General features: G+C 43.3%; 1 pseudogene; it reads right to left on the bottom strand.

Annotated features, from left to right (window-relative positions):
- Positions 1–5,169: 5,169 nt before the first annotated feature.
- LOC146338913 (5.8S ribosomal RNA) lies at positions 5,170–5,352 on the bottom strand (annotated as a pseudogene).
- Between the last annotated feature and the right edge of the window lie 19,755 nt (positions 5,353–25,107).

Raw genomic sequence — 25,107 nt, 5'->3', positions numbered from 1 at the left:
ACAAAACAATTAGCTCAATTAGTTAACCCCTTGGCTTCCAGATCTTAGCTAGCTTAAAAGCATTGTTCATCCTAATTCTACCAGTATTGTTCATAAAAGTTCTGTTATGTCTCTGCGTTCCTTGTCTTATGCGCTGTTTAACCAATCTGTTTTATGTCTCAGCTAGTAAAACTGCTGCCCTCTATGCTCTAATAGCCCAACAAGAGGCTAAGTAATATGTATGTCACAAAAAGCTTTGTATGGTTATCAGAAATGCTATAATTGTAATGAAATTATGCATTTAAGGGGGGAATGTAGCAGCCATATCAGGGGTCAGACTAAGTAGCCTCATGCAGTCTCATGCTTCATGTTCTTGCTGAGCTCTTTCTCCCTTGAATATATTGTTGTAAGCTGACGAGACACAGGAATTCCTTATCTTGTCAAAGGTCATACAATTGTATATCTTGTTCTCTGCTGTTCTCTTCTGTTCTCTCCTTATCATGGCTACCCTATAACCCAGTTCTTGTATTATAAACAATGGTGCTAGGAGGAAAAATGTTGAGGATTGCAACCCCATGCGGGAGGGAGAGGAGGAGCCATTTCATATATGTCACAATGTCTATAAAACCAATGTGCTAATGTAAATCGGGGCTTCTGGCTCTTTGGAAACGATTCCAGCCTTAAGCCCGCGCGTTAAATAAAGAATCTCTTTTTCCTTCACTCCGTGGTCTCTCTGACTCTGGGTTCTGCAACACTAGCTATTAGAAGGAACCCTGCCGCTGTGCGCAAATGGTAGCTGGGAAGGAAAAGGAGCCATTTGCACACAGCAGCAACCCTGCTGTCTGCGGGTGTCTCCTTTTCCCTCCTGTGTCCCCACTCAGGAGTCTTTGGTGAGGGATGTCAAAAGCCTTTTGGATGTCCAAGTAAACAATGTCTGCTGGATCACCCCCATCTACATGTTTATTGTCACTCTCAAAGAACTCCAGAAGGTTAGTGAGACATGAATTAGTTTTGGGGAAGCCATGTTGATTCTTTTTCAGCTTCCTTCCTTCCTTCCTTCCTTTTTTTTTTTTTTACCAGTTCCCTCATTTTAGAGAAGTTTCCTGTTTTGAAGTCAAATGTGACTGTGTTGGACACCCTCGGTAATTTTCTAGTTAAATATATACTAAATCTGATAGCACTATGGTTGCTGTTTCCAACTGGTTCGACAACACTCACATCTCATACTAGGTCTTGGGTGGCACCACTTAGGATTAAATCCAGGGTCGCTTCCCCTCTGGTCAGTTCTCATAATACTAGAACCTGAGATCATCCCATGAAGCTGATTGGTAGGAGATTCAGGACAGATAAAAGGAAGTACTTCTTCACATAGCGAATAGTGAAACTATGGAATTCACTACCACAAGATGTAGTGTTGGCCACCAACTTGGATGGCGTTAAAAGGGGGTTAGACAGATTCCTGGAGGAGAAGGCTGTCAATGGCTACTAGTCCTGATGGCTCTATGCTACCTTCAGTCTCAAAGGCAGTATGCCTATATGCACCAGTTGCTGGGGAACATGGTGGGTGGGTGCTGAAATGTCTTGCTTGTGGGTTCCCAGTCAACAGCTTGTTGGCCAGCGTGTGAACAGAATGCTGGACTAGATGAACCCTTGGTCTGATCCAGCAGGGCTCTTCTTATGTTCCATGACCAGGTGTTCTAGGGCACAGTCATCAAGAAATTTAACCTCTTTGTTAAAAGCTGTTGTGGATCAGATGAAGGGGCTATCTGGTCCAACATTCTGTTAGCACATTGACCAACCAGATGCCCCAGTGGGAAGCTCACAAGCAGGACATGAGTACAACAGAACCTTCCGGCTCATATTCCCAGAAACTGGCATATAGAGGCATAGTGTTCCTCATTACAGAGGCATACTGCCCTTGGCAGATGACTCAATATGGAAAGTGTTATTGAAGGCTTAAAGTTTGAAAATCCCTGCCCTAACCCCCCAAAACCCAGTCTGTCTCTGATGCTTTGGGGTTGGATCCAAAGGTGTCTTTCCACTAGTGCAAAGCTGTGCTGAAAATTTCTCCCAGATTTTATTTGACCATTCTCATTCAATTTGATAGAAAAAAAAATTGCTTCTGAAAAGAAATTCAAAGGAGAATAAATTTTGGAGAAATTATCAGGGGTTGGATTTGGGGTTCCTGTGCTTACCTTACTTAAGCGGTGGCTAAGGAGTGTGCATGAGTGTCCTGTCTTTCATCGTACAATAATCTCTGCAGCAGCCTGTAGCCTCCTCAGCTTCCCACACTTCAATTAAAGCCATCATGAGGAAGATGTCATGAGGCAATTCCTCCAATGGGGCTTTTTCAGTTCAGGAAGTGCAGGTGGCCTGGGAGGCTGCAGAGCAATGGAAATAGGTGTAATAGAGAGAGAAAACACACACAACTCCCTCGGCCGCCTCACAGTAATTAAGTAAGCTCAAATATACCACCAAAAGAAATTACAAGTTCTGCTTCAAAAAAGTGGAAGCCTCACCACAGTTGATGCTGTTGCCACCTACAGAAGCAGTGCAATAAACCAAAAACCCTTAGGGAAAAAGGAAGGAACCTGTGCTACAAGCCCTGCCAGAGTGAGCCCTATCTGAGAGAAACTGTTGGAGAATTTCTCCTCCCGCAAGTTCTCTGCCCACAAATAGTCTGGAGAATTTTGAGAGGCCATTTGTGCATGGTTTATTTAACCAATAGCTAACTCATGATTTGTTGCCTTACCCATGGTTTGTCTGGCAGAAGATGGAACAAACCATGGCTTGTTTTCTCGGTCTCTGGGTTGTTTCCCTCGTCCTTCACCCGCTCCCTCCCTGTATTTTAAATGCCTTTGTGGTGCTGTAGTACTGGCATGTCAAGGGTTTTTTTAACCACTCTTGCCCACTGCCTCTGCACCTGGTGAAGCAACACACGAACAATCCTTGGCTCTGGGTTCACATGTAATGACAACCCATGGTTTAAACAACCTAGAGTTCACAAACAATAGCAAACCAGGGTTTCTCTTTCTGAGTTGTTTGTGGTAAACAATCTTTTTTTTTCTTTCAGCACAGATTGGTTCACACAACATGACAACCCAGAATTCAAAAACCCATACCCTGGGTTGGCATTATGTGTGAAGCCAGCTAACGCCTCCAGTATCTTCTGACATAGTGATTTGGGGTGCTGGGGTGGCGTGGGGGTAGATCCTTCCACAATGCTTCTACAGCCCATTGGCACAGTATTTGGCAAGTGCTTTTGCACCTAAATATTTGTGTAGGAGAGGCTGGTTCTGTCACTTGCCCAGGTTGCATGCACATGAGATATAATAGAGTAGTAGCCTAGAGAAATGAATTAGAGCCTTTAATCCAATTGCATAAAAATGCAAATTTGAGACAAGCAATTAAAAATAGACAGAAATTAGAGATTTGGCTTTCCTTCTGGTGGTAAGCCTTCTCTAGCTCTTGCCTGCATTACTATGCAATTTATCTGGATTCTGCCAGTGATAGTCAGGGTAGATTTTGATAAAGGACTGCAAATCTGTCCCTATCCGGTGCCTGCAACTTGCTGCAAATTTCATTCAAGTTGAAGCATCTGTACAATCCCTTGAATAATTCGGAGTTAATCATTTGTACTTCACAGGCTCTGATAGGCCTTAGATTTGGGGGTGGGAACAGATTTGGCATTTTAATCGCTTTGTATATTGTGTGGCATGAGATAAATGACACTGACTGTCTGAAATCTACATTCTTGCTTCTGATGCAAAACTGTAATTAATTTTGTGCAGTGTTTCAGAATTGATTGTGGTCACTTGAATCCCTAATTTTTCATCCACTTCAAAGTCCCTTCCCCCCCCACCCCTTTAAAAGATGTGCTTTCGAGTACATGAATGCTTGCTGATGCACATGTTCTAAATGACTCTTTTACGCCTCCTTTTCAATAAGGTGAAACGGAGGTCAAGGCGTAAGGGTGGTGTTTATCTCTGTCTTGGCCTGTTTCAGGACAACCCCCCATAGGAAATACAATCAAAACTTATTAAATTACGTCTACAGACTTAGCTAAGCCTTCCCTTCCATGTCTTGTAGAAATTCGGAAGACTTCATTCATGGGGATTCTATTCAGCATAAAACAATTAGGCACAATTTAGACAATAATTACCCTAATTAACTACACTATAATGTTTGTATTCGAGAATATAGAAACATTGTATAAGTTTGCTATTTAAACAAGATCCCCCTAATTTCTGTGTCTTGATAGTTGTGGCATGTGGGTCTTTTGTCTAGTGTATTTCACTGTAAAAAATATTTGTCAGTGAAAGATTTAACATTATGAATGAATTTGATTATGCCATTGTCAAAAAAGCCCCATGCATCACAATTTCTTGTTTTTAATCACTACTGTAAACCTCACAGCCTAGGGGCATAGTTTTAATTTGGGTGCCTTACTAATGAAAAGAAAAAAAAATAATTGTTTTGCCAGGATTTAATAATAAGCAATAAAATCAGCCAACCAGATTTTACCTCTGCATTCAATCTCTTTTTTATTATAAAACATTTTTGTCCATTTTTTTTTAGATTACAGGCGTAGATACCGAACATTTTACTAATAAATATTTCAGTTTGCTTATGAAGCCTAATGCTGTCATCTGAATATGGAATTATATTTCTTTCATGCTTCATTATCATTTCATGGCAGTAATGACAGTGAGGCGATGGAATATTTACCGGCTTTTCAGAAGACATTTATCCAATACATTTCCCTGAAGGGCACCTAGGCTTAAAGATACATTATCCTTTTATAAAACACTGCCCAGAATCCCAATTTTGGCATCAACCAATCAGAACTTGTTTCAGAAGCAGTTACTGATAACTCCCCCCCCCCCCCGCACATATATATATACACACACACACACACGCACACACCCTCAAGCCACTGTAGTATTAATCCTGAGATTCTGTTGTGAAGGCTGGGGAGTTGGCAGCAATTAGTATTCAGTTTTGAATCTTGAAGTAACAAATATTGTATTTTGGGGGGTGGGACTGGTATCACTTACAGTCAATCACAGTGGTAGAAAACTTCCTACCTCCAGACAAGGCTTTCCACACTGTCTTTTCTGCTGAGGGAAACCCAGAGTCTTTGCCGTGGAAGTTCAGCACACACAGGTTTTGAGGGCACACACTCAGTTCACAGACTTCACCAGACAGGCCTTTTGGGTGAACCCAGGGCTCCGTCAGCTCCTGAAAGCACAGGCACAGTGTGCTTCACTTGTCTCAAAGCTGTTAGTGACGTGTCCTGCAATTCACCTTAATTCTTGCAGCTGGCTGCATTCTTCATCGACGCATGAGCCGAGTTATCCACTGCTAAGAGTTGGTAACGCACTTGGTCAGCCCTTCCAGGAGCCTTGCATGTGCTGAGGGCAGGGCTCAGCTGGCTCCTGAAAGCGTCCCCTGAGTGGGCTTGGTTTGGTCCTTCCCGCCACCTGGCGCTTTGGCTGAGACCACCCCTGACATCACAGGCATGGCTCCACACCTTGATGTCACCGAAACTGCAGAGGGGATTTCTGAAGATGTTTTCATAAGTGAGTATGGATGTACAGGCCTTGCTTGCAGTGTGGAATGTTCTACTGGTTTTATAATACTTAATTGTACTCACAGGCCTTGCTGCAATTTGCCTTATTAATTGCTTTTTAAAAATTCTTATGTATCGCATTTATGTGTTGTCCCACCTCATTTTATTATAATTGTTGTTACAGACCCTTGAAGAAGGCCTTATAACAAAAAAAGAGAGAGGCCGAAACGCATCTGGCTTTTCACTAATAAAACCTTGAGCAGCATCCTAAGACGATTCTCTTTTTGGGGGGTTTACTTTAGAACAAGCAGCAGTTCCCCATTTTGTATAAAATTGGGGGATGGTGGTATATGGTTAGAAACCATAGTTAGTTCACAGGCCAAGATATCAAACCATAATTTGATTCTGGTTTGAACCAGGCCTTAGTGTAGCTGCCTTTGCTCACATCCATTCTGAAATCACTCTTCTCCCCTTGTCTCCTTTGCAATCCAAATGTAGGTTTATGTTCCTCAGAATTGAATGCTGGAACCCTTCTAAACAAGTCTCCCCAGGAAATATAATCACCTAGAAGAGATTTGAACCCAGATTGTTCCAACCTTGGCACAAACTTGGGTGGTGTATGGCGTGAATCCCAGCCTGACATCGCTCATATCTCAGATTCTGGCCTTGTTGCAGTCTCATGTCCTGACAGCTTAAAATAATGCACACCTTTGCCAGTGTGATTAAACAACAATACAAGTGGGCATAATATAAATAGCTGTGCATAATATAAATAGCTGTTCTTTAGAAGTTGAAAGTATGACCAATGCAGATCACTCATGATCCAGCTCAATACCATTAAGTTATGCTGCCATGAATTCTTAAAGTAATTCAAAAGGGCAATATTTTTTCAATGTAAGGGCAATATTTTTTCAGTGTAAATGTACTCTCAAATGTTGCTAGTGGTTCACTCTCACTTTACCCAGAAATTAAACGAAGATGTGACTTATTGAAGAGCACCAAAACTATTTATATTTTTCTTTAAAACCCTTTTCTATTAGGTACTCAAAATTAGTGAAAACACATCCTAGATATTTTCGAAATATTTTCCATGAAAGGGCAGCAAATTGTTAGCGATTTAGGGCATAATCCTATCAAGATATGCGGCTGTCTCTGAACACGGAGGCGACTGCCTATCCAATGCAGGTCAGGAGCAGCAAGGAGGGGATCTTCCCCTCCGTGCTTCAGCTGCCCTGCATTCGCAGCTAGACAGCTGATTTTGGCTGTCTAGCTGTGGGAAGTCAGGGGGGAGGGGATGCTGGATGACGCATAGGAAGAATTGGAATGGCACTTCCACCCTCTCTGCCCTGGCTCACCCCTGGGAATGCCCCATTTTCACTGCTCCATGCTCCTCTTACGAGCACAGAGTGTGGGGCTGACCTGTGCTGCCTATGAGGCACCGGCCTATCCTATGACCATCTAGCCACTGACTAGAGGCCATAGGATTGCGCTTTTAATATATTATTGTTGTATTTTTACTGCCACAGAGAGGGAGAGGTACTTATGGGATTTCCTGTCTCAGGAACCAAAATAACTTGGCTGGTCTCAGGTACAATGCCCCTTACTTTGGTGGGTGGAGTGCCATTTGCTGCTGCTGCACTCCAAAATATCTTGGGCCAAGCCAGTCTGCGCCCCCCCCCCACTTAATATGGCCTCTGCGTAAGATGGCAATATATATTAGTCACTTCAAAAAGTGGTAAGCTCTGAAGTGTTCAGGGGCCTTCCTGCCCATTGTGCCGAAAGGAGCCCTGGCTTTTGCCCTGAAGTCCTGTCCTGCTGGCACCACTGCACCAGTCTGGCTGTCATTAGAAATGGAGAACAAGGCTTACGGATGAGAGGATTCCCCCACATTCTGTTCCTTGATTTTTTTCTCTTGTTCACGCTGCCCTGCATTCCACTCCTCTTGAATTCCAGTTTAATTAGGCGAATTTGGGAAATTAAATCTGGAGTTGGAACATGTGTGACATTTCAGGTGCTTCAGTTCATTTCCATCTTTGTTTGGATGTGCACACATGCACTTGATGACATTTTTCTTTTCTTTGAAAAGCACTTTTGATGTGATTGTAGGTATGATCAGGTCAAGGTTCTCTTTGTAAGGTGCTGATGCACACATCTTCTCAGTGGAGTCTGGTGGCTCCGATTTTCATGGGATTCCATTCTGGGTTTTAGTCAGAGCCAGGTAGAACTCTAAAGGAGCTATCCAAGCTGCTGAGCCACACCCTCCAAATGGATTCAGAACCTTGGATAGCTCCTTTAGAGTTCTGGCTAGTTCTGACTGGAACCCAGCATGGATTCATAGCCCCACCGAAATTGGAGCCACCAGCCTCCACAGCATTTGCTCCTGCACATCGGTAAAGCACCACACAGAAAGAATCTTCATACAACCACCATAAGTACAACCACTATAGGTACGATAACACCAAGATCATGTGATACGGTTGTATAAGGAAGGACCATATCTCAGTGCTAGAGCACAGGCTGTGCATGGAGGTGGTCATAGGTTCAGTGCCTGGTGACTCCAGCTAGAGCTGGGAAGATTCCATCTGAAACCCTGGAGAGCCCCTCTCAGTCAGTGTAGACAATACCGAGCTACATGGACGAATGGTCTGATACGCCATAAGGCAGCGTCCTTTTTTGCAGTGGTGATGTTATTTGGGCAGGAGAAAGACCCACCTGAGATCACCTTGGGAAATCGGCACATGTGGAATTCGTGGTGCCATTCAGGATGTCCAGTTTTTTTTTGGGGGGGGTCTTGGGCCAAAGTGCCCTCAGTGGGTGTCCTTCCCAGAGTGGTCCTGCCTCCTCCTCTTCAGTAGAACTGCTGCTCAGTCACATGCCATCTCTGTCTGGGGCGAAGCCACACATCTGCACAGAGGGAGAGGGAAAAGCAAGTGGAGGATGCTGCTTCCTTTCCTGATCTTTGTAATTCCTTGTATGCTTTGAGAGGACAGTTGAAGAGGCAGGAAGAGCAGGGCTGTGAGGCCCTGGATGGTGGTGCTGGTGGTGGCAGTGGACTCCATATGGGGGTGTGGGCCTTGGCAAGTGCCCAGTGATACCAACCGCTCATGCCAGCCTTGCCCCCTGTGCTTTAGACTCCATTGGATTAATCCTCAGGATCACCTATATTACTTGTTCTGTACAGTGACTACCAAGTTAATAAAGTGGTCCTATGTAAATGGTATGCCTATCAAAAGTGATCATTCCTTAGCTTCAACAACAGCAGCAGCAACAACAGGGAGACTGCCCTGCAGTGGTAACATTTGCTGTCATTATTTCAAGATATTACAAAGTAACCACAACAAATGCTCTTAAAATACTCTTGATATCTCAAAGTGAATCATTATAACCCACAGAGAATCTCCCCCCTGCACCCAAGTATCTTTGCTCACTCTGGTCATGGGATTTCAAATGGCGCCCCTGTTTGGAATGAAAAGAAAAAAACTGATGTTGATCATTCGGGGAGAGGGAGAGAGAGAGAATATTTCTATGGTACAAAGCTGGGTTTAAACCAAAATGAATCTGTTTACCAGCCTAGGAGGGAACTGCAGGGCGAGGGCTGTAGCAGTTTGGGACTAGGCTGGCCCCTTTTAAATTGCCGTTGCTGGCATCTGATAGAACACTTACTTTTCAAAACATACTTTGATCATTGAGCATTAACCAAAGTGTTGACAAAAAAGGTCATTTGCCTTCGGGGCAGAAATGGAGAATTTCACATACATAACACATGGCAGGGTCATTATAACGAGCAGAGATGTCTGATGGATTTCTCCCCCTTCCTTGGCTACTCGACAGCTTTGAACTTGGCATGGAAATATGTTTGCTGAAGCAAGACTCCTCCCTCCAGTGATCACATGATCCCCTGTGGATTCACACCAGGCCCCTGCTGAGGGTCCCGACTTGACATATATTTGAGATCATATTTTTGACATGGGGACTTCAATGGCAGAAATGTTGAGGGCCGGCACACATGTATCGATTTGTTTTTTCTTCAATAGACTGCGGTGTTGTTTGTAGTTAAGAGGGAGGAGGAGGAGGAGAGAGAGAGAATGAGAAAAAAGGAAGCCGTTGAAACAGTGTTGAATCTACTTCTTAGAACCCTGGGTTATCAAACTCATTAATCTACATGTCAAGAGGCTAGGAATGAATAATTGTGTGTAAGAATTTATCTGCCAACATGATAGCTACTTTTCAGGTCTCTCTTCAGAGCTCTTTCATTGTGCTTGCCTTTATTATATGCTTTGTCTCCCCCCCGCCCCCTTTCTTTTGCTAGTCTGCTGGGGAGGTATAGAAATATGTACCTCAGCAGCATAGAGGACAGCAGCTTTGAAATGTAGCACTCATCCAGCCTCCATATACACATCTATTGTTTCTGCAGTGGCTGGGCATTAACATAGCCGAGATGGCAGTATAAATAAGTTAATTACTTTTTAACAGTATACGTATTCATGACGTGCACTCGCACACACCCATATATGCAGATCATAGAGGTCAGCTTTTTCATGACATTATTTAGCCTTTGTATCTGTACCTTGTCTGCAGAAATAAAACTGAATCCAAAGACAGATCAGGCCTTGAAACAGTTTTGGACATATTAAGAGTATGGTATGCTTTTTTAAAAACGGCAACAACACTAATCCAATTGAATGAATGGCTTCTAAAACAATGAAATGTGTGTCCCATAAAGCAACAAAAGGATTGGGTAACCACTGATGGAATCTAATCTAATCTAATCTAAACTAATCTAATCTAATTTTTCTTTTGATTATAGGTCTTAAGCTAGTTCTTTGCTGTCACAAAACTTCTGTAGAATCCATAGGTAAGGGCTGACTCCCAAAGTCATTCATAAAGGACGCTCATAACTCAGTGGTAGAAGGGCATGCAAAAGATCCCAGGTTTGATCCCTGGCAACTCCAGTTTAAGGCCTAAAGAAAGCCCATTGCCTGTCAGTGTAGATAATACTGGACTAGACCTAATAGCTATTTTCAGGTGTGTTTATTTCTGTCTGAGATGGGGCAAGGAAAGCACCAGCCTTAGAACTACAAATGGGACACTGTCTCTCCAGAAAAGGCTCTCTCCCTGTTGCCATTCTCCAGGTTTAGTTCAACCATTTTGCCACCTGAGGCAGAATAGCAAATGGTGCCCCCTTCTGCAAGTCAAGGACAAAGTGCATTGTATCCAAGACTGGCTAATTTATGTTGACAGTAGAAACAGAAAATCCTACAAATGTCTCTCTTTGGGAGTAAAAAAAATATAACAATAAATTAACTAACCATTCCTTTCCTGCCCTTTCATGATGTGATGTCCCAAATCAGCTGCCTGAGGTAGCCGCCTCACTCTTCCCAATAGGAGGGCTGGCCCTGCTTAGCTCTGATGCTGGGAACAGTTTTTATATGTTACGGAAAGGGAGGGAGGTCTGGTCTACATATGCAGCAGAACTGATGTGGCAGAATGAACTGTACCACTTCAGAATGCAGGTGTGTGTGTGTGTGTGTGTGTGTGCCATTTTCAATACCCCCCCAGTGTAAAAAACATCCTTCAAGTAAAAAAATACAACTACCAGATTTGAGAGAGAGGTTTTAATCCAGCCCACTACCTACTATGCAACTTCCACTTGCGTTTTTTTTTTTAAATGTGAGGGAGCATTAAAATATATGACTCACACGAGTCACACCTGAGGTGTAAAGTGGTAAAATCCACTCCCTCAGGAGCATAGCACCTCATTCTGCTGCATGTTTAGACCAAGCTTTAGAAAGCTCAAGATGAGGTTGCCATTTGTGATGGAATATCATAGTATGTATTTCCTCGGAGATACAACAGTAAAGGTGCAATCTTATACATGTTTAGACAGGAAAAAGTCCTACAACCCCTAGCATTCCTCAGCCAGCCAACTTTTTTCTGTCTAAGCATGCATAGGATTGTGCCATAAATGTGTCAGCCACTTGAGGTATGCTAAGGGCTGCCTGATCTCCTGTACAAAATTAGAGGCGGTAATGAATGAAAAACTGAACTGAATAGGGCCCATTCAGTCTGACTACCATTTGCTATGAAATACATACCGTGAATAACAAATGGATTCATTTTAACTATCCCATTCACACCCATTTCTCACTCATTCAGAACAGTGGATAGGACTTACCTTCCTCCAGTGGTTGCAACTGATTTCAGCAGCTCCCTCCTGATGGCTGCCATTTTATTTCCCCAGAATGCCCTGGATGTTGCATCATTCCAAGTCATTCTAGGAAAAAAAAGATGGCTGCCAGTGTAAACTGCCATTTGTGTGTGTGTGTGTGTGTGTGTGATGGCTGCACCTCCTCCCCACCCCCACCCCCACCCCCAAAAGATGCCCTGGAACAATGCATTGTTCATAGCATTCTGGGAAAACAAAATGGCAGCCATGGGGAGGCAACTGTTGAAATTAGCAGCAGTGAAACCAAGTATAAACACCTGTGTGTGTGTGTGTGTGGGAAGCAAATGTAAACAAATATGGATGATGAAAATGAATGCGCTTTGAATGAATAATGACATGAAATTTTAAAGATTTTAATATAAAAAACTGAATAAAATACTGAAACACAAACGTTTTCCTTGCACACCCCTATATGAAATGATACAATTATTCCCAGAGAGCTAAGCAGACAACTGTGGGTCACATGTGCTTCTTTAGCAATAGTGCCAGGCTCTTCCAACTTGATGGTTTGGTACTTCTCCCTTTCCTCTTGATTTGGGGGCAGATAAATGGTTGAAACTCCAAATCAGGGGTTGGCAAAACAGTTTAATCTATTGTATATAAAATGAATTGGATAATGCTTTGAAATACAAATATCTGAAGTGAATGGGTTGCAGCTCATGTGTTTATTTTCAAAGATGTATTTGAATAAGCAACCTCTAATAAGGAGGGAAAAGAATTCTGTACCCAGTATCTTGTGGTGTGACTCAGAACATGGTTTGTAAGAGTCGAACGTACTGCAGGTATAAGTGGTTTCATCAACGTTGCTCTCCATCCCTGGAGCATCTGGCCCCAGCTTCTGCCTTGTCAGCCACATTTATGATGTGTTCATAATTAAATGTCCATGGTGCTCACAGTATGTTGACCACAGAGGGGCCATAAGCAGTAAAGATAAATGAGAGAGAGAGATGTAATATTGTTTCACTAGTGGGCCTCGTCTGATGTTCAAGATTGTCACTGATAATTATTAATATGTGACCTGGTTGAGTCTTTATGTGAACCATCACCATTTTAATAAGATAGGGAACTTCTGTCTCTCCACAGCTCTGCATTCTGTGTTCCTGTTTTTATCAGTTTAATTCTAGAATTTGTAAATGGGGTTTTGAAATGCAGGATTTTAAAATACAGGGGTGACTTTGAGGGATAATACAAGATGAATGTATTCTGTCCAAAAAAATCCCCAAATCAAATTTATTTTGGGGTGGGGAAACATGGCAGTGATGTCATGACTACATCAGGGCTTGGCAATCCAGTGCCCTCCAAATGTTTTGGACTATAACTCCCACAATCCTTTGCCATTGACCATGATGGTGGGGGCTTATGGGAGTTGTAGTCTAAAACATCTGGAGGGCACTAGTTCCCCTAACCCTAGCAGGGGTTATACAAGGGAAAGAGGTGGAAGAAACATAGCAGACCAGGATCTCTGTGTTCTGCATAACATCTAATTCTTACGGGGGTTTTTTTTGTAAAAAAGTAGTGCAAATTGAAGTCAACTGGACATGCCTGGGCAATTCTGAAATCATTAATCAGTCAAATAAATAAGTTAGAAATTTATATCCTGCTTTTCTGCTATCTTAGAACTCATTATGAACCTAGTGGAGGTAGTCATTGGTGTGACCCACTAGTTGAAAACTGGTGTACTAATGGAAAGGGAGCACAGATTCTATGAAAAAAGGTCAGGCACATTACTATGGACATTCACATTTCACATTCAGAATTTGAGTTCCCTGAGTTGCATATTGGCCTGTTTCAGATCAGATGTAATGAGAAATCATAGTTTCCTACTATGTGAATGAGCTCTCATTCTCCGCCTCTCCTCTCTTGCTTTTGAGCCTGAAAAGAGATCAGAAGTTTTCACTTCTGATTTTAAATTAGACACAGTTCCTTCCTTCTTCTGTTCAAACTCCAGGAACTGTGAGTTTTTTTTTTTTTTTTAAACTATGGTTAATGAGAAGAAGTCAGGATCAAACCATGTTGTTGTTGAAGTCACTTTGAGTCTTACTTGAGAAAAGCACTTAAGAAGTAACAACAACAACAACAACAACAACAGCAACAATAACAGCAAGAACAACAGCAAGAACAACAGCAACAGCAACAGCTTTTGTAGATCCTGGCTTGTTTTGCAGACATAGTTTAAACAAACCACAGTTCCCCAATTTGTGCAGTTCATTTTCATTGCGATAAACCATGGCTTCCTATTACATCTGAACTGGGCCATTTTGTTCTACTTGACTTCACAAGGAATAATGGAGGAAGGACTGTTGAGCGGCAGCAGCTCTGTCTTGAGTGCAACATCTAGGCCTACTGCTAAGAACTTGACTTAAAACAAAACTGGGATCATCTGATCTACACATCCAGATAGAAATAAAAGTGGCATGCTCCCTCTAGGGAACTCTGCTCTCTGACTTCAAAATGTAGGTGGAGGAGTTGCATCTTTGAATGCTTCTCTATGCATAATGATTGTCTACACACAGACATGTCAGGGAAAAGACTAAGGTGGAATCCTTCTTCCCAACATGTGAACTTTCCACGGGTAAGGTTTTTGTTGTCACGGGGGAACATTTAGGAGGCCTGTACCATCCCTCTTATTTTGAACAAGCAGATTGGTCCTGAGGATATAAAGGAATCCAGACTTTTACTCCATATTCTGCACTTCCTAACAGCAATGGGAAATATGCACAGCTTGTGCTGTTCTGGTCAAATGTAGTGGTTTTGTCAAGCTGTCGTGCCTAACACATGTGGTGGAAAAATCCGTAATGAAATTTGAAAGGTGAAGAATTGTATATGTAACCCACTGGTATGTTTTTCTTTAAGAATTCTGAGTGGGAATATTCCTGCTTCTGCTGTTTTGACTGCATGGTGTGGAGAATGTGGATAAGGAGACATTTTTCTCCCTCTCTTATAATACTAGAACCCGGGGTCATCTCATGAAGCGGATTGGAGGCTGAATCAGGACAGAGAAAAGGAAGGATTTCTTCATACTATGCATAGTTAAATGATGGAATTTGTTACATTAGACGCAGTGATGGCCACCCATTTGGATGGCTTTAAAAGGGGGTTGGACAAATTCCTGGAGGAGAAGGCTATCAACGGCTCCTAGTCCTGAAGGCTATGTGCTACCTCCAGTTATCAGAGGCAGTATCCCTGTGTATACCGGCTGCCAGGGGAGATGGGTGGGAGGGTGTTGTTGCACTTGTATCCTGCTTGTGGGTTCCCTGCGGGTAGCTGGTTGGACACTGTCTGAACAGCATGCTGGACTAAATGGACCCTTGGTCTAATCCAGCAGGGCTCTTCTTATTTTCTTATATTCCTTCCTGTTGTTGTATTAAACACAGGAATGATCCCACCCAGTTTGGGCCCATATACTGTAGCTGTTGGACCTAGCTCCAGTGCCACTGTGGGCTCCACAGTTTTAGAATCAGAATGTGATTCAGACTTAGAGCAGAATGATTTAGAATCCAGTCCAGTCATGGGAAGCTCGGAGCCTGAGAGCCTGGCTCTGCCCTGCTTCCCAGCTGATTGCAGGCAGTGTGGGGCAGGGGGGGATACTCCCTCAAAGCCACAGCTGCAAGATTCGGCCTTGAACTAGGCCTCTGATCAACAACCCGAGAAACCTTCTGTGGGAACCAAGCAGAAGGAGGATTCTAAAGGGGGGGGGGTTCAGGGGTGTCACCCAGGTTACAGCTATATCAAACGGAAAGGACAAGGTCTCAATAACAGTTCCGGTATGAACACTGCAGGTGTAAGAGACCTACACGACTGCCCCAGGCTGGTTAATTACAAAAGTTATAGTGATTCGTGGTACAATTATGCCAGCTGATTTTACAAAACAACAATGACAAACAGTCAAAATTTCAAAACAACTGTCAGTTATGCTTGTCAATCTACAGAACCCTGGTGTGTTTTTGTTTGGACTTTGTAAAGTCTTTGTCAGGTATTCCTGTAGACATAACATGTTCAATAACAAAATTGTAGCAACCGATAACTTTGAAGAAGAAGAATTTCACTTCCTGAGTGGACAAATTCTTTCAGCGGTATACTGGTCCATGAAGACAATGTAAATACTACTACTACTACTACTACTACTAATGATATAGCCTCCTTTATTTGTGGGTTAAGGGTGAGGTAATCCCTCTGATTTTTTTCCACCTCACCCTTCTCAGAATGTGTAGATGCTCACAAGACTAGTCACCAAACAGACAGTAGACGCTGCGGCAGTCTACTGTTTTATCATTGTTACAGAATTTTATTGTATACAGTTTTATTGTGTAAGCTGCCTTGGGAGGTCTTTTCCACTCAAGAGAGTTCTTCTGAATAATTGGGACACGTATGGAGAAAAGGCCTCAATCCCACACAAACAGTGCAGTGGCCAAGTCTGTGCACTCTTTCCCATTGACTGGGAAAGTCAGAAGACTAGATGGGTTCCTGGTCACAATGGCTCCAGGACAGCCAGCAATAGTAGTAGTAGTAGTAGTAGTAGTAGTAGTAGTAATAATAATAATAAATGAGAATTAAGATCAAGTGAAAATGGTGGCAATTATAAAACAGAGAAGGGAATAGTTTCACAAGGAATGCTTATAAGGGTGCAATCCTATGGGGATAGCTGGCCGCCTCCGAACTTGGAGGTGGCTGACTATCCAATGCAGGGTGGGCGGAGCATGGAGGAGATCCTTTCCTCCATGCTCTGGCCATCCCGCATTTGTCAATTTCAGCTGTCTAGCTGGGGCGCGTTGGAGAGGGGTGGGGGGCAACAGTGCATAGGAAGTGTCGTAATGCTTCTGCAGTGTCCTTCCCTCTCCTGGGAACGCCCTCTTTTCACCTGCTCCATGCTGCTCTTATGAGCTTGGAGCCAGGAACGAACTGCATGGCCTATGAGGTGGCGAGGGAGGGGGCAGAGAGTGAGGTTACTGGGAACCGAGCTTGGAGCCCTGAACTGAAAAATCCTGACCCTGTCTAGTGGCCATACGATTGCGCCCTTAATCTCCCCCAAAGGGAGCCTTTTTGAATGCATACAAAGAAAGAAAAAGAAATGTGGAATAGTTTTGGCTCCATCCTTGTTTTGTTTGCATTTCAGTCTCTACCATTCTGTTCTTCAAGACACAGCAGTGGTACATAAAATAACACAAGAACTGTTTATCCCCAGCCAGAAATGTAAATCCAGATAACTGGAAAATTTTGAAATGCTTTTCCTTTCCTAGTATTTAAAGCTTACCCATGGCAGTCTGCTCCTCTCTGCAAACCAATGGTGAGTCCCCACTCGGGTCTTTAACACCTCTTAGAACACTCCACACAATTCATTTTCAGAGACATAAAGCCACAAATGGCTGGCTGACATACTTATTTACAAGTAGCTCCCAGCATGTCATTTAAAGTCACCTAAAATGTTTGATGAGAGAGCTTTGCAGAAAGTCAATGTTTCTTGTACTGGCAAGGTAAGGCAGGCAGACATTAGGAAGTAACAGTGGTTCCTCTTCCAACATTGTTCTCTCCCCTGCCCACCACAGTGTTTCTCCTTGAGTTGTCCTCCAGGAAGTAGATAATGAGCACCAGGAGACATTGGGAGAATGGATGCTCACGTGTTCTAGTTGGGAGGATTGACTATTTTGGATGTGCTCGATGGACATCTGCTGAGCGGACTAGAGAATTTGGCCCTCCAACTCATTTGAGTTCTACATACCAGGCCAAGTTCATGTGCATTCAGGTCTGAAAAGTAGGGATGCCATAGAGACGCATATATCCAGCCTTGGAAACACCAGTCTTGGGAACTCATAATGCACACGTCAACTAAGGGGCCTACATTACAGCCCCTGGATACTTCTTTGGCTCAGATTAAAATCTGATGTTGCAGTAGCCCTTGGGAAAACCACATTTCCCAGGGGATAATTTCACTGTGTGCACTGCTTAGTAGTGTGCCAGGTGCTGGATAGGGGAAGGCGGGAGAAAGATTCCTGCACTGAGCAGGGGGTTGGACTCGATGGCCTTGTAGGCCCCTTCCAACCCTACTATTCTATGACTCTATGATTCAGCCAGGTAAGTGGCACGAGTGGGAAGAATGAAATGGGTGGATGCTAGCTGGGTGGGGTGGTAGGAAATCAATTTGGATTGGCTCAGAAATAAGCTGAGCTATTTCCCTTAAAAAAAAAGAAAAAGAGAGCTCATCTTATTCTGAGCCAACCAATTCAAACCTGGGACAACTCACCCATCACTACTGAAAATGAATTCCATTGCCCAATAGAAAATTGTGTGGTGATTAGATGAAGGTGGGATGCTTAACTGCCTATCTACAAAAGCTTCTCCACTTCGACTTGACCACTGCATGCAAAATACTAATGATACATATTTAAGCAATGTGCACATATATCAAATGCAATAGTAGCTTTATGACGTGAATAAAAGTAATTATGCTCATTAGCATGATGAACAAATATGCAAACAAACATTATTAAATGCAGCCATTTATCAAAAGCAAATAGTGGGGCACTATATCTTGGTCTGGCAGAGGAAGGCAAGCATTATGTCAAAGTTTGCCTGTCAAGTTCTCACGTTTTAGTATGCCCGACTGACACTAATTGGTGTGAGAGGAGGTGGAGGAAATTTAGAAATATAATGCGATGCTGAAATTGAAATTCCAAATCACTGTGCACTAATTACAACTATGTATAACTATGTGACAACTAAGTATAACTAGGCGCTTTCAAGTTGGACGCTTAAACAAAGGGATATCATGAAGTTCATCATACTCCAATAGCGACGCGCAGGTACAAAAAGGGGAAGGTGACCTGTCAAATCAATATTTGTAGTGCTGAATGAATCATGTTCACTTGACAGGACATAATTCACTGTTATTTCCACCTGCTCTACACATATCCATCTTAACACACACATTAAGTAAAAACCCAGCGAAACCCTTTCTTGTCCTTTCAAATTCATTATCTCACAATAAACAAAGACAGTTTAATTTCTGTGACGTGCAGCTCTGAAGCACTGCTTTAAAATTTACTCAATACTCTTGTTTCTCAGTGAATGCTTCTTTGTTGTTTTTTTCCTCTGCTAAAATGAATGCCGTCCTTCTCCTGCTAATCCTCCTTGCATTACATGCGGGCATCCTTTATATAGAGATCATATCCTTCCTTTCTGTCCACCCATAACTGTGAAGTACAGTCTCATGCAGATTATTATGTGTTGTTGTGATAGATGCAACTTGTGACTCTCTTAATCTCTTTTAGGGAACTTTAGTGATGACTATTAAACAGTGGTAATGGACTGATATATATATATATATTAATGAAGAAAATGTATTCTTACTGCATTTGAGAGCCCACAATCGCTATCCTTATAATTAAAAAATAAGATGAACATCTGTAACCATGTGCATGTCCAGTTGGCTGGCCACCTAACTTCATCTTTTTGTATTATTATTAAGAAGAAAGAAGCTGTGGTGAACAGCATCCACCCTGTGGGGCCAACCTAGGTGCTCAAGTGGGGCATGTTTGCCACTGCCCCATTGTCTGCTGTTCACTGGGATGATCATTTTGGCCTGCTGGCCGTGAGGTCCATCTTAGCTGCATCACTGTATGTGTTCTTTTGCACACCCCATCATTGACTGCCACTGGTGAAGGCAGGAAAAAGCACAATGTAATGTTGTCAACAGCACCCATGCATTTCTTGTAAGGTGGAGTGCTGCCCTAAATGTTAAGTATCATCATCATCATTATTAGAGACAATAATTAAGGCAACATGTCACCTTCCAGTTGAAAATCTTTCTGTACGAGATGTAATATTAGCCTGTCTTACTTAAACTCTAAAAGTATTGATGTGATCAGTATTGAACTAGATGTTATGGTTGTGTTCTTGCTTGGGCAGAATGATTTAATGGAAGTGGAATGGTATGAAGCTACATCAGAAATGTCATTCCCCCTCAATACTAAGTTCATTATTCAGGAGGTAAGTGTGTTGCGCTTTTCTTAAACGAGTCTTCGGTTTGGTAAGTGTCATGTCCAGATCGTTCATTTTCCCCAATCTATGCATTGGGTAACATCCAAATATCATTGGTCATCAAATCCTTCTGCTTCTGCAACTATGGTTATTGAACACCATCTCCTTTAGGGAGAACTCATTGATTTTGCAGATGCAGGAGATATTTTTGGTCACGTAGAGACACATAGTGCTAAGGCAGAAATCAGCAGTCATCTTGCTGGAACAAGCCAAGGGAGTTTTCCTTCTTTGGCAACTGGGAAATCAACAGTTCCAGATATTCTTGTTCCTTCAACTAAGCATTAGCTCCACCTCTCATTGCTGTGCTCATTTCTGGAACATCACCAGTTTTGAAACCAACTGCTGTACGCACTCATCACTGATCTTTCTCTTGACTTCTATCCCCAGTTTTTCTTCAGTTTCTTTGTCTGATGCTGCTTTTCTTCTGTTCAAGCCATCACGTCCCCTCTTGATCCAATTCTGTCTCATTTTTAGTAAATGCTGCTCCTTCACTTGCTTCTCTTCTTGAAAGATACTGTTGCTTTGCCAGTTCTTAAAACAAAACAGCCATCCTTTTTGGAGTGCCATCTCCTTTATCACTCTGTTCCTTTTTTCTTTTGGCTCTAAACAGTTTTGGTGACTTCTCTTTTCTTTTCCCTTTAGTACTTCAGTTCTCTTCCCTTTTTTTCCTCTCCTTTCCATTTTCTCTACATTCTATTGAGACTGTTGTATGTGAAATCTCAAATGATTCTATCACAAGGGTTCTTTTCTATTCTTATTGTTCTTGAACTACCCTCAGTTTTTAGTCCCAGTTGACCAATCTCTGTAACTTGGTTCTTTTCATTCTTTGGGGATTTGGTGGTATATTCTTCTTTAGTTTTGGTCCTATCTCACAATTTGTTCTGACGTTTTCCATTAGTGATTTCCTCCTCATCCTTCTTTTCCTTCTTTGGTGGGTTTGGTAGTATGGTCCTCTTTGATTTTGGTCCTGACTCATGATTTTTAATGTCTACTCCTCCTCTTCCTCCTCCTCCATCATCCATCGTCCAGCAATTCAGTTATTCTGTTCTTGGATGACATTACAAATTTCTCTTTTAGTTTGCAAAAAAAACCATGGGTTGTCTGTGGATGTTTCATCCATGGCTATTAATCATCATGGATATTTACCAGCTCCAGCATCAAATGCAGCTTGCCTCTGAATACTAGTTGGTGGGAACATGGGCAGGAGGGTTCTGTTGCACTCATGTCCTGCTTGTGGACTTCTCATAGGCAACTGGTTGGCCATAGCAGGTAACAGGATGCTGGACTAAATAAGCCCTTGGCCTAACCCAGTAGGGCTGTTCTTATGTCCTCTCATGCATAAATCAAGTGTGTGTGTGTGTGTGTGTGTATGTGTGTGTAGACAGGTAGTGTCCACTGGGCCATAGTGTCAAATGATGTGTCTCTTGGCTGAGTGTCCCACCAGTACCCACACATTTATTTATTTATTTATTTACAATATTTATACACCACCCAACAACCAAGTTTCTTGGGGAGGTTTAGTGTAAAAATGTAAAACCACAAAAAAGAAGTAAAATACTTCTGCAAATGAAATATCTGAAACAGAATAAAACCAGCAACAGCATAAAATCCAAAATATAACCAAGAACAGGAGATAACATCCGTGCAAAGAACTTACAAAAGCACTCAAATGATTTTAAGATTGAACAGCCAGGGAAAAGAAAAAAGGTAGGAATGTTGCAGGAGTCCAGGAAGGGGGTGGAGTCCAGCAGACATCCCCCCGCTCAGCCCCTCGGACTCTAGTCTGCAGACCCCTGTGCTTGCCTGACTCAGCCCACGCCATATCAGGCAAGCACGGGGAGCCTCGATCCCTTGCCAAGCCATCATTTTGTGTAAAAATGATGGATCAGTGAGGGATTGGGTGGCTGCATGCCACTCACTGGGCGGCTGCAGACTGCTCAGCAGCTCGATGCATGCAGCCAGCCAGTGGTGGTCCAGCAAGTGACGTGGACTAAGGTGAGTTCGCCCATCCCTATCACCTGGTGCCCCAAAGGCCACAATGTGGATGCCAGGCGAGTCTCTCTGGGGAAAGCATTCCACTGCTAGGGCACTACCACTGAAAAGGCCCTATCTGTCATAGCCACCCCCCACAACTCATCTGGTGGGGGCATGTGGAGAAGGGCCTCAGAAGATGGTCTTAAAGTTGGAGATAGTGAATAAGGGTTCCTAATTATGTGGAAGAGCTCTACATGCACAGAATCTTTTCTCTTAACTCTGTACAGTGGGCTACCAGAGGGGTGTGGCCAGTAGGTGCATCAGTATTGGGCATGGGGTTAAGAGGATTGGTCTCACTCCATCCAACCTCATGCATTTAGCTAATGCATTGCGGGGAGTTGTTTGCATACTCCTCATGTAGGGATGTGTGGATTTTGTTAAATCCGTTCCATCTGTGTTTCATGGGTTTTCAGGCATCTTTCATTTCATCGTTCACTCATTGATGGAATCTGTTTTTTTTTTTTTTTTAGGAATGTACGAGAATATTGTTCCACTTGTGCAAGTGCACATTAGCGCTAGCGCGCATTAGCTCATGGGTGCGTTAGTATTAATGTGCATTAGTGCACATGCAAATTTGTACAAATCCCCTGAAAGTAAAAAAAAGTGGTCTGCAAGTCTGTGGAATGTGTGTGACTTAGAAAGCTGGCCCACTGTGGAATCCACAGGTTGGATGCACAGAAATCTGAACTCATTTGAATCCATTGCAGATTTCTCTGACATCCTTACCCTCACATCTGAGTGAAAAACAATTCTTGTATGTGTGAGGCCTGATCAAGTACATGCTTTAAAACTTATTACTTTGCAATTTATAAGAAAAGAAACCTCGGTGTTTTCTTTCTCCTCTAAACTTCACTTCTCACAAAAGAAAGAAAGGAAGTGTGGCTTCAGTATGATGTTTACGTCTATAGGAAATGAACAGATGTTGCGCAAGCAAAGCTTTAGTAGTCTCTACTTTTGTTACCGCTACATTGATGATCAATTGTATGCACTTCACAGCATAGCTGCATTGGGAAGGAGGTTTCAATCAAAAAATGATGCCACTAAGGGACCTAAGCAAATGCCTTAGATTTATTTTATTTTTTCGACTCATGCAGTCCTTAAGGATGACACTTGATGCAGTATTTTCAGCCGCATCAACATTCCTTGTATGAAACTCAGCAGTGGGCATTATTTCATTGTGATTGCAGAAAGTAGCTCAATAAATATATCCCTAAACCTCCAAATGCGGGAAGCTGGGAATGAATGACAAGACCGGATGTCTCTGTAATTGTTCTGTTTTTCCTTCATGCCATGGAACTATAGACTTGGAAGGCAGACAAAATGTCTCTTGCACCCTTCATTGCCTCTATATGCAATGTCCTTAAAGATTAGCCCACATAGAATCGTAGAATTTTAGAGCAATTGCCCTATGCTTGAAGTTTTGTTTGTACAAAGGCCTAAATTGAGTCCTCTTTCCATTTCTGCTTGACTCTGCAATGTTTCCTAAGTGCCTCCCATCCTACTTGTTTTAGCACCATAAGCATTTCTCTGAATCGTGCCAAACCTTCGGAGGGGCCGTGGCTCAGTGGTAGAGCATGGACTTTGTATGCAGAAGGTTCCAGGTTCAACCCCAACATCTCCAGGTAGGACAAGAAAAGCTCTCCAGCTTGAAACCCTGGAGAGCAGCTGCCAGTCAGTGTTGACAATACTGGGCCAAGCTTCTCCCTCAATATAAAGCCGCTTCCTATGTTCCTAAGTGGGTTTCGAAGGGCAAACTGACACATTTATTTTATTATTTGTTTTGAGTACTATTATTATTATTTATTAAATTTATTAATCGCCCATCTGGCTGGTCACCCAGCCACTCTGGGTGATGTACAGCATATAATAAAACAGTTTAAAACAATAAAATTCTGCAATAAAAACATTTTCTAAAATACCCTAACCCACCCCAAATGCCTGCCTGAACAACCACGTTTTTAATGCATGGCAGAAGCTCATTAAAGAGCGGGCATGGCGGAGTTCCTTAGGGAGGGAGTTCCACAGAGTGGGGGCCACCACAGAAAAGTCCCTCTCCCTCATCCCCACCAGTCTAGCTGTCCTGGCTGATGGGACAGAGAGAAGGGCATCCGAGGCTGATCTTGTTAAGCGGCCTGTCTGGTGTTGCTGGAGGCGCTCCTTAAGATAGGCTGGGCCGGAATCATATAGGGTTTTAAAGATCAAAACCAACACCTTGAATTTGGCCCGGAAAACAACTGGTAACCAGTGTAGCTCCTTCAGCACTGGAGTGATGTGATGTTGCCGGCGGCTGCCTTTAATCAGGTGAGCCGCTGCATTCTGTACCAGCTGCAGCTTCCGAACTGTCTTCAAGGGTAACCCCACATAAAGTGCATTACAGTAGTCTAAACGAGAGGAGACCAGGGCATGTACTACCGATGGGAGCAGATGGTCGGGAAGGAAGGGGCACAGCCACTGTATCAGATGGAGTTGGTACAACACTGTCCAGCTCACAGCTGACACCTGAGCCTCCATGGACAGCTGGGAGTCCAAAATGACCCCCAGGCTGCAGACCTGGTCTTTCAAGGGTAGCCGTACTCCATTCAACACCAGGTCAGCTTCCCCCAGCCTCCTCTTGTCTCCCACCAAAAGTACCTCAGTCTTGTCAGGGTTCAGCTTCAGCTTATTCCTCCCCATCCAGCCACTCACCATCTCCAGACATTTGGACAGGGGTTCTACAGCCAACCCTGGTGAAGATTTGAACGAGAGGAAGAGCTGCGTGTCATCTGCATATTGATGACACCGCACCCCAAACCTCCTGATGATAGCCTCCAGCGGCTTCACATAGATGTTAAATAGCATCGGGGAGAGGCCATGTGAGTGGCCATGGTTCTGAAACCTCCTCTCCCAGTGATACCCTCTGGTACCTGCTGGAGAGGAAGGACCGGAACCACCGCAATACGGTGTCCCCAATGCCCAACCCCTCCAGGCAGTCCAGGAGGATACCGTGGTCAATGGTATCAAAAGCCGCTGAGAGGTCAAGGAGAACAAGGAAGGAGCATTCACCCCTATCCAGAGCCCTCCTCATATCATCCACCAAGGCGACCAAGGCCGTTTCTGTCCCATGCCCAAGCCTGAAGCCCGACTGAAATGGGTCTAGATAATCAGTTTCTTCCAAGTGTGCCTTCAACTGCATCGCCACTAGGGATGTCAGAGAATTCTGCCATGGATCTAGGTGAGGCCGAATGCCAGTGCATTCGGCCCCCCGAACTCCGTGGCGGAACGG

The sequence above is a fragment of the Heloderma suspectum genome, chromosome 8 (genome assembly GCF_057233095.1).
Source record: "Heloderma suspectum isolate Gila_16-S chromosome 8, 16-S_ref, whole genome shotgun sequence".
In the NCBI taxonomy this organism is placed as follows: Eukaryota; Metazoa; Chordata; class Lepidosauria; order Squamata; family Helodermatidae; genus Heloderma; species Heloderma suspectum.
The sequence above is the reverse complement of the archived record's forward strand: the minus strand, read 5'-3'. Positions and strand labels throughout refer to the sequence as shown.